General features: G+C 36.1%; 1 pseudogene; it reads left to right on the top strand.

Annotated features, from left to right (window-relative positions):
* Window positions 1-3,602: 3,602 nt before the first annotated feature.
* LOC137635919 (thiol S-methyltransferase TMT1A-like) overlaps window positions 3,603-10,000 on the top strand; it is a 6,724-nt pseudogene continuing 326 nt past the window's right edge.

Raw genomic sequence — 10,000 nt, 5'->3', positions numbered from 1 at the left:
CTGCTTACCATAGCTGAAGTACCTCTTCTACCCTTATTATTATTATTATTATTATTATTATTATTATTATTATTATTATTATTATTATTATTATTATTATTATTATTATTAAACAAAGCAAATATTAATTTCTTGACCACGACAACTCACTGATTTTTCCATAAATTAAAAAAAATATTGATAAAAACTTAATAAAATGTATGATAGTGTATGACTGGTTGATCTACTACCTACAAGCACCTTCATGTGACACACTGTCTGCAGAATATGCATTGCTTTTCTGTTGTCTAACTTCTCAGTGCTTCACCCTCGCTTGGGGATCGAACCCCGGGATATTTTGTTGATCAAAGAACACCATATTCAATGGTCAAATAATAGCCTATTATTTCAAATAATATATTTTCCTTAATTGTGCCAATATTTTTTAAAATTTCTAATTCTCTACAGTACAATTTGTCTTAATTCTCTTTTATATATACAATATTTAACCTTCTCTTTAGTATTATATTCTAATAAAGACCTTTTACAGAGAAATACATATATATAAAAAATTAAAAAAAGTTCATTACGAATTAAGATAAATTACTATGGTATCCCTTCTAAATATAAGTTACGTTTTCTGTTATTTCTATTTAAACCCGTTTTCTATTATGAAACCGTAGATTAGTGTGTACGTACGTGTGTGTTTAAGGAGAGAGAGAGAGAGAGAGAGAGAGAGAGAGAGAGAGAGAGAGAGAGAGAGAGAGACTGTGATATTCTATCTAGCAACAACAACAGCAACAAAAACAACAACAACAACAACAATAATAATAATAATAATAATAATAATAATTATTATTATTACAACCCTAGTTGGTAAGGCAGGATGCTATAAGCCCCATAAGGACTGCAATAGGGAAAATAGCCCAATGAGGAAATTAAATAAACGAACAGATAATGTGCCCGAGTGTACCCTCAAGCAAGAGAACTCTAACCCAAGACAGTAGAAGAAAACCATAGTACAAGAGGCTATGGCACTACCCAAGACTAGAGAATAATGGTTTGATTTTGGGGGTATCCTTCTAGAAGAGCTGCTCTTCTAGGAGAAGGACACTCCAAAATCAAACCATTGTTCTCTAGTCTTGGGTAGTGCCATAGCCTCTGTACCATGGTCTTTCACTGTCTTGGGTTAGAGTTCTCTTGCTTGAGGGTACACTCGGGCACACTATTCTATGTTTCTTTATTTCCTTTCCTCACAGGGCTATTTTCCCTTTAGCAGCCCATATTGGGCTTATAGCAGTCTGCTTTTTCAAGTTGTAACTTAGATTGAAAATTATGATGATAATAATAATAATAATAATGATAATAATAATAATAATAATAATAATAATGATAATAATAATAATAGTAATAATAATAGTAATAATAATAATAATGATAAAAAATCATATGATAATAATAATAGTAGTAGTAGTAGTATTAATAATAATAATAATAATAATAGTAGTAGTAATAATAATAATAAAAATAATAATAATAATAATAATAATAATAATAATAATACATTTCTGTCTACATATATATGTTTTTATAATACTTTCAAGCTTTTTTTTTTTTTTTTTTTTTTTTTTTTACAAAGTTTGACCTTAAAAATAGTTATATTGCTAAACAAACATACAAGCTAGTAGCTATGCTGTTTATAATAGGTCTCTGTGATAACACACTAGCTCTGAGAATTATTATAATTTAATTTTACCTTAATTTATTATGAAAATTTTGCAAATCATTTCCAAATTTCCCCTTTTCGGATGTATTTTTCTTCATTTAAAAAAAAAAAAAAGAAAAAAAAAAAACATTTTTTACAAAAACACTGAAATTTGAAATTATTATTATTATTATTATTATTATTATTATTATTATTATTATTATTATTATTATTATTATTATATCTATAATAATAATAATGATAATAATAATAATAATTATCATTATCATTATTATTGTAATAATAATAATAATAATAATATTAATAATAATATAAATAATAATTATTATTATTATTATCAAAAGCTAAGCTACAACCCTAATTTGACAAGCAGGATGCTACAAGCCCAGGGGCCCCAACAGGGAAAATAGCCCAGTGAGGTAGAGGAAACAAGGAAAAATAAAGATATCAAGAATAATAGTAACACTAAATAAATATTTCCTATATAAACTATAAAAGCTTTAACAAAACAAGAGGAAGAGAAAGAAGATAGAATAGTGTGCCTGAGTGTACCCTCAAGCAAGAGAACTCTAATCCAAGACAGTGGAAGGTCATGGTACAGAGGCTATGGCTGTACCCAAGACTAGAGAACAATGGTTTGATTTTGCATCCAATATTAAAGTGTTTAAGGCCATCTAGATAAATTCTATAGAAGAGAATGTTATGATGTATGATGTATTGAATAAATCTTTGCCCATTCTTGATATTTTCATATCTCAAGGGGTTGTAGACCTTAGGCCTTGACCTTTGACCTTGACCTTTGACCTACACTGGGCCAAATGATAAAGGCTTCACACCTGTAGGCTGTAGGTCAGGCCTACGTTATGACCTGTACCTGCGCAAAAAGAGACCTCTCTCTCTCTCTCTCTCTCTCTCTCTCATCCTCTCTCTCTCTCTCTCTCAAATATAATGGTCAGAAAGATGAAATAAAATAAGATGGAACAAATGCCCAAGAAACTACGGAAAATTTCTGCACAAAAGTTTCATCCACGAATCAGCAGTTGAAGATGAATGGGACAGTGACATCTACCGCTATTCTCTAGAGCCACCCTTATAATATGGGGAAATGCTCAAGTCATTCGTGGTAGCCCCAAACTGAATGTTATTCCAAACTTTATAATTCTCTTATTTCGTTATTAAAATAGTTTTAAAGTTTACTGTATGTTAATAATAAAATAACTTTTATCAAATACCTTTCTATAATGTTGATAGACGTTTGAAATATAACGATTTTTATCGTAAAATAAGGAGTTAATGTGTTATTATATACGAGACACTTATATGGCAACGTTATCTGCTTTCATCATCTTTAGATAAATGAATTTCATTAGTTAGAACATATTGAAAAACTTATTTCCAATTAAAAAACATTTTTTTCAATATGAAGCTAATGATTTAACCATCTTATAAATAAAAATAATGTATAAAATATACATTTTTAAATAAAATATCATAACACGAATTGGCAACTATGTCAGCTGATAACCAGGTTTGCCAGTTTGGCCTTTTTTCCGGCCAAAAAAAACTCAAATTTGACCTTTTTTTATTTAAATAGGTTGGCCTTTAGTAATATGAAAAAAAGCCGAGCCTTAAATACTATATTTTTGACCTTTTTCTATTAATGGAATTGACCTTTTAAAGCCTCTGTTGATTAGAAACTGACCTTTTCTCATTTAGAAAACCTGGCAACCCTGCTGATATCACCTAGGGGGGAGGAGTCGAAGGGAAGTACCACAAGGTCGACTTAATATTAGTCACCAGTGGGCCCAAAGTAATCCCAGTCGCAAGTGATTTCCCGTCCGAATTAATCCCTCCCTGGATAAATCCCACTGTTAAAAGCAAGCTAAAACAAATGCAGAAAATCCCTCCAGGATGTATGGGATCACATACAATCAATTTCCATACAGGATTACAAGAAGTTACCCGGAATAATGTTCGAATATGCGCAGAGTCACCGGCGCATGACCTGGTGTTGTCTGGGAGCTGTTGCCGTCTGCCTGGGTTATAAATATCGCTTGAGGAAGAGGTGAGAAGAAATTCAAGAAAATACTACGGCTGTTTTTATTGTTTTTATTGTTTATATATATTTAAAATGAATAACAAGAATAAGAAGTAGTTTTTTTATAAAAACCTTGAAGTGTTTTTTATAAAAACGATGAAGTGTTTTTAGCTTAAGTTGAAAAAAAAAAGTTTTTCAATCTTTTTTTTTTTGGTTTGGTTTTGGGGATAAATTATTATATTTTATACTCATCTCGAGTCAGTTTTCGTGATTTCTACGCGCGCGCGTGCACACACACACACACACACACACACACATATATATATATATATATATAAGTGTGTGTGTGTGTGTGTGTATGTGTGTGTATATATATATATATATATATATACAGTGTGTACTCCTTTTTGAGGTGGATGGCACCAGAACAAAGTAAAGCCTTCAAATATTATCATGAAATCCTTTAGGAGTAAGGTTCCTAACCCCACACGCTTTCTCTTGAAATCAAGCAGATGGTATTAACAATCTACGGTAAGGTTCATTGAAGGGATTAAGCATGGGGGTGGACCACGGACCTAGCATACGTGAGCCCATTACTGCATCGAAGAATTTGTCCGATACGTTCCTGAAGCTTTGTACCCTCGGATGGATGTGGAATTCGAGTCACTCGCCTAATAAATATAGATGGAATTTTGATTGTTATCTTTATTTATATTACTGTGATTGAAATTAACATATAATTGCGTATCCAGTAGTGGGGCGTATTAGGTAGGCCTATGTGAAATATCAAATCACTATGGAATGAGCCAACATATGCCTAATGGGGTGTAATAGGTAGGCCTATGTGAAATGTCAGAGCATTATGGAATGAGCCAACATATGCCTAGTGAGGGGTGTACGAGGGCAGGCCTATGTGAAACCCCAAAGCATTATGGAATGAGCCAACATATGCCTAGTGGGGGTGTACGAGGTAGGCCTATGTGAAACCCAAAGCATTATGGAATGAGCCAACATATGCCTAGTGGGGTGTACGAGGCAGGCCTATGTGAAACCCCAAAGCATTATGGAATGAGCCAACATATGCCTAGTGGGGTGTACGAGGCAGGCCTATGTGAAACCCCAAAGCATTATGGAATGAGCCAACATATGCCTAGTGGGTGTACGAGGTAGGCCTATGTGAAATGTCAGAGCACTATAGAATGACCTAACATAGGTCTAGTAGGGCGTACTAAGTAGGCCTATGTAAAAGGTCAAATCACTATCAAATGAATCAATATAGGCTTAGTGAGGTGTACTAGGTAGGCCTATGTTAAACCCCAAAGCATTATGGAATGAGCCAACATATGCCTAGTGGGGTGTACTAGGTAGGCCTATGTTAAACCCCAAAGCATTATGGAATGAGCCAACATATGCCTAGTGGGGTGTACTAGTAGGCCTATGTGAAATGTCAGAGCACTATGGAATGACCCAACATAGGCCTATGTAAAAGGTCAAATCACTATCAAGACGAATCAATATAGGCTTAGTGAGGTGTACTAGGTAGGCCTATGTTGGGTCAGGTGCTTCCTTGACTTTTCTTGAAGAAATCCTGGGTTTAATTCCAGTACACAGAAAATTTATTGTTATTAATATTCCAGATACTTTGCCTTGGGTCCTTCGACGCCGGCACGGGCGTCAAAATAGAAGAATATGATGCGATGAAGCGTGCTTTCTTCGAGGCCTTGTCGGAGCAGGTGTCGCACGATGAGGCTCTGAGGGAGGAAAACTCGATCAGAATACTGGAAAGTGGGGGTCGGGTCAGGTGAGGTCATATGCGAACGTTCCCCTTACTCAACTCTTTGGTTAAGGTAATGCGATCATTCAGACTTCCTGCTTAACGTAAGTTTCGCAACACAGCAGGACCGCAACAAGAAATGAAAAGCTCCACTATACCATAAGTTAAACTTTAGGGAGTTAAGCTATGAGACTAAACACTTTCAAATTTCAGGCATTACGATACGTATGTTTCAGTAATTTCCTGAAACCCTTGAATATTACAGAGATGATTTAGCATCAGGTAATTTACAACCATCTTATTATTGTCGATTATAAGGTTTAGGCCATAAGGTTAACCACTGGAACCTATCTTTGATATTGAGTGCCTACTATTTTAGACATCTTCTCTCACTTCTGTTCAATACATGCACAGTTTCAAAAAGATCTTGGATTTGCAGGCGGATTTTCATCCATTGTTAGGTATGTTAGAAGGCTCGGGTTTATCGCATGCTTCAGAATGTTGGTCATTTTACTAGGGCTGTGGCGCCCTAGCAGTACCAGCTGAACTTGGTTGAGTCCCTGGTTAGGCTGAACGAACGTAGAGAGTAGAGGTCCCCTTTTTGTTTTGTTTCTGTGTTGATGTCGGCTACCCCCCAAAATTGGGGGAAGTGCCTTTGTATATGTATGTATGTACAACTCTTTAATTTCATTTGAGCTTAGGTCCAAGGTTTTAATTGCAAATTCACTCTACTGTGTTTACTAACTAACTTAGATTTAAAATACCGCGTGACACGGAGAGTCTCTGCAGAGATTTCCAAATAATAGCCTGTCCTACAAGCCTTCCAGGTCGATGAATATGCCATACCTATCTTCCCCATCAGTCAACAGTTCGTTCAATCCGGCCAAGTCTATTCCCAGTCTAATTTAAATATACCTAATCGCAATCTATTGAGGACCCCACACAGTGTTAGTTGAAGAATGCATTGCACCAGCATGAGTACTTGAAATATTTGATAAGCTTTTGCTATTCTTCCTTACAGGCACCAACTTCCAGTTTTACCCTGATGGTTGCCAACCTTAGTGGCGGTCGATCCCAACCCATTTTTCGGTCAGTACTACGACAGGAATCGATCCAAGTTCCAGAATATCAAATCAACAGAAATTATTGTTTCAAAAGGGTATGGTATAAAATACATTCTGTACTTCATGTATTTCTGTGAAAGTAGGGCTTATTTTTCTTTTTTTGTTATTTCATGAAAACAAGTTTATTAGGTGAAAGGTAAACCGAGAGGCTAAAATTCCTCATGGGACTCACACCCAACTGACTAGTTTTAAAACTGAGGTCCACTTTTAAAGACAGAATGCAGTAGGTGAACGCCTGACCCCTGCGGGTGTGAGCCGCAATGTTGGACAGACATTTTGGCGACTCTGGTAGCTGGGTGGATAGGACTGACAAAAATTCCTCATTGAACTCGCACCAGACTTGAGAGCTTTGCAAGTGTCATACTAAAGTTCCTTATTTGACTCCCACCAGGCATGATAGATTTGCAACTGGACTGAAATTCCTCATTTGACTAGCATCCGACTGACGGGGTCTGTAACAAGTTTCTCAGCCATGCTTGTTGACTTGCTATACTAGGCATTCACCTGTACTAACCAGCCTCTCTTAATAGGGCTAGAGACATGTGAGATACAATAGTAGGAAGCTATTCCTAACATCCTGCTCTCTATTAAGGCTCAAGCTAGTATGGATTTGGACTCCAACGGTTAAAGACTGTACCATCACAATTTCTACTACGATACCAGTATTTGAATTTTCTCGTGCTATTTTGAGGTATGCTACTCTAGGACAATTACAGGAGATGTGAAAACAAGTAAACTGCTATTTGCAGATCATACAGGGTCGACTGGAGATAATGAAGAGAAACTGCAAAAGTTATTAAAAGATGGAGAAAGTTGTTTTGAATGTAGGTGAGGCAGTGGTTGATGTACTGACGCCTAGAATTCTTTTCCTGTAACAAATTGCCACGAGAGCGCATGCATCAAAGCCCATGTAAAAACTTGCAGCAGAGCTTAATGATCTGGCGCAAGACCTAAACACCGACTAGGAGAGGAATGGGTTTGAATCGTAAGCTGTTCTTACCAAGCTGAGGCTCTAAGCCTCTAAGGTAACAGAAGAAAGTAGTGAATTTTTAAGCGAACTAGCTAAAAGCTTCCATATATTAGATACTCGTGAATGTGCAGGAAAGAGGAGCAAATATCAAATAAGAATAAGTCAACAAATAGATAATAACACAGAGCAAAGGCAATTCAAGTCACAGAAAGACAAAGGCTACGACCAGTCTTAATAAATCTTCTGTAAAGGTCCACTTAGCATCCTGTCTATTCATCCTTCTGATCTACCTCCATTCGCTTCCTTTCTTCCATCTTGCTGTTCAAACACTTTTAACCTTTACTGTGCAGTTTTACCCAAACTGAATGACCTCCCCATCCATAGCGTTGGAAGATATGGGCCAAAAGCCTTAGATCTATAGGTAATTTCTGCCATTAACTAACACTACCAGGAAGACTATTCCACAGATCTTCAGGGTAGAAGAATAAACATCTTTTGGGTATGTAGCAACAGGACAGCATGACACTACTGCAGAATGCAGAAACGAGTCGAGTAGCACTCACTAATTGCAGTGTGTAACCCTAGCACTGCTGCACAATACTGATGACACTCTACAAAAGAGTTCACACACTGGGTTCTAGTGTGGAGCTCACAGCAGAGTGAATGAATGAAGTTACTGGCTACACTCTAGGAAATGAGTAGCACTCTCTGATTCCAGTGTGGAACCATGACAGAGCAACAGAATATAGATACTGACTAAGCTTCCCGAAATGATTAGCACTCACTAATCCCACACATAGCTTGTGGATACTGACTACGCTCTCAAAAAATGAGTAGCACTCGCTAAGTCCAAAATTGTAGCAAACAGAATCACAGACTTGAAATTGTACACTATAGCTTGCTAGTGGGTTCAGTCAACTACTTACTCTTTCATTTTAACTTTTAATTTGCGACTTATATAAATGAGAAAGGGTGACAGCATTATCTATATTATTCTTATGTTGTATGGCTACTCCTCATTTTTATTTCATATATATGTATATATACAGGGAGGCCTCCATATTCCATACATTGATATAAAAAGTGAACTTTTTAACCCTGATTTAACACGCATTACAGAAAATTTTCAGGAATCATTATTATTATTATTACTATTATTATTATTATTATTATTATTATTATTATTATTATTACACAGGCGAAGACATGGACGTAGTTAAGAGCGACAGCGTAGACGCCGTTATAATGACGCTGGTCTTGTGCTCCGTCACAGACGTTCCTCAACTTATTCATCAAGTGAGAAGAGTTCTGGCCCCTGTAAGTACAAAGGTCACATAGAAACACGTAAGATTACATATACATTTTAACATTAGGTTGGTTCCCCTAACCTCAAGCTGTTAACATTTTGACTCTCCGTAATATCAAGCTGTTTACCCTAACATTAAGCTGAGTTGTTTATGCTAACTTAAGTAGTGTACCCTAACTATAAGTTGTGTACCCTAATATTAAGTTGTGTACCCTAATGAAGCTGTTTACCTGAACATTTAATTAAGTTGTGTACCCTAACATTAATTTGCTTACCCAAAAATTAAGTTGTTTACCCTAACAAGAGCCAGCTTCAGAGAAAAAAAAACATTAGATAAAAAGTAACTCCAATTGGGTTTTACACCTACTTATGCGTACAATGAATTTAATATGAATACTCTCATCACCATACATCATTATACATTTTAGGAAAGGTGGGCCAATAAAGGTATAGATTTCTGGCTTCTCTACTCGTCCCACACCTATTTTGTTCATCCCAGCAATGTCTATCATCAACACAGTTCCGATTCTCGAAAAGAAATTTGTTCCTCCCTCCCTATACTAAATGTAATATCCAATTTCACCATCACATTTCCTATTCCTTGAAAAAAAAAATCTGTTCCAATCGTAGATTTTCCAAAGGCTTATCGCTAGTATTGACCAACTCTCTTATCAGAATGTCTAATCAGGGGGGGAAAATGGCTCTAATTCTTATCTCCGGGGACAAAGTCTGACGTTAAACACTCACGGGGGGAGTTATGTTATCATGACTCAATTGCAAAACAATCTGATCATAAATTTATCTGTGACATACAAGAATGGTTTGCTTGTAGCGATCAGACGAAAACCTCCCGCCATCACCAATCCGCCGTGGCTAGCACAGTCATGTAAACTTACCAAACCTCAGACATGAATAAAGAAATGTCTGAAGTCTTGACTGAAGTCTTTATCCTACAGTGGACTGAAAATGGCTGTATTTGTTGTTGTTGTTGTTGTTGTATATGCATACATATATATAACAGAAGTTCCTCTTTCTCCCACCAGGGAGGCAAATGGTACCTCATCGAACACGTCATAGAATGGG

Source organism: Palaemon carinicauda, unplaced genomic scaffold, assembly GCF_036898095.1.
Source record: "Palaemon carinicauda isolate YSFRI2023 unplaced genomic scaffold, ASM3689809v2 scaffold1987, whole genome shotgun sequence".
NCBI lineage: Eukaryota > Metazoa > Arthropoda > Malacostraca > Decapoda > Palaemonidae > Palaemon > Palaemon carinicauda.
This window is presented reverse-complemented; position numbering and strand designations above follow the sequence as displayed.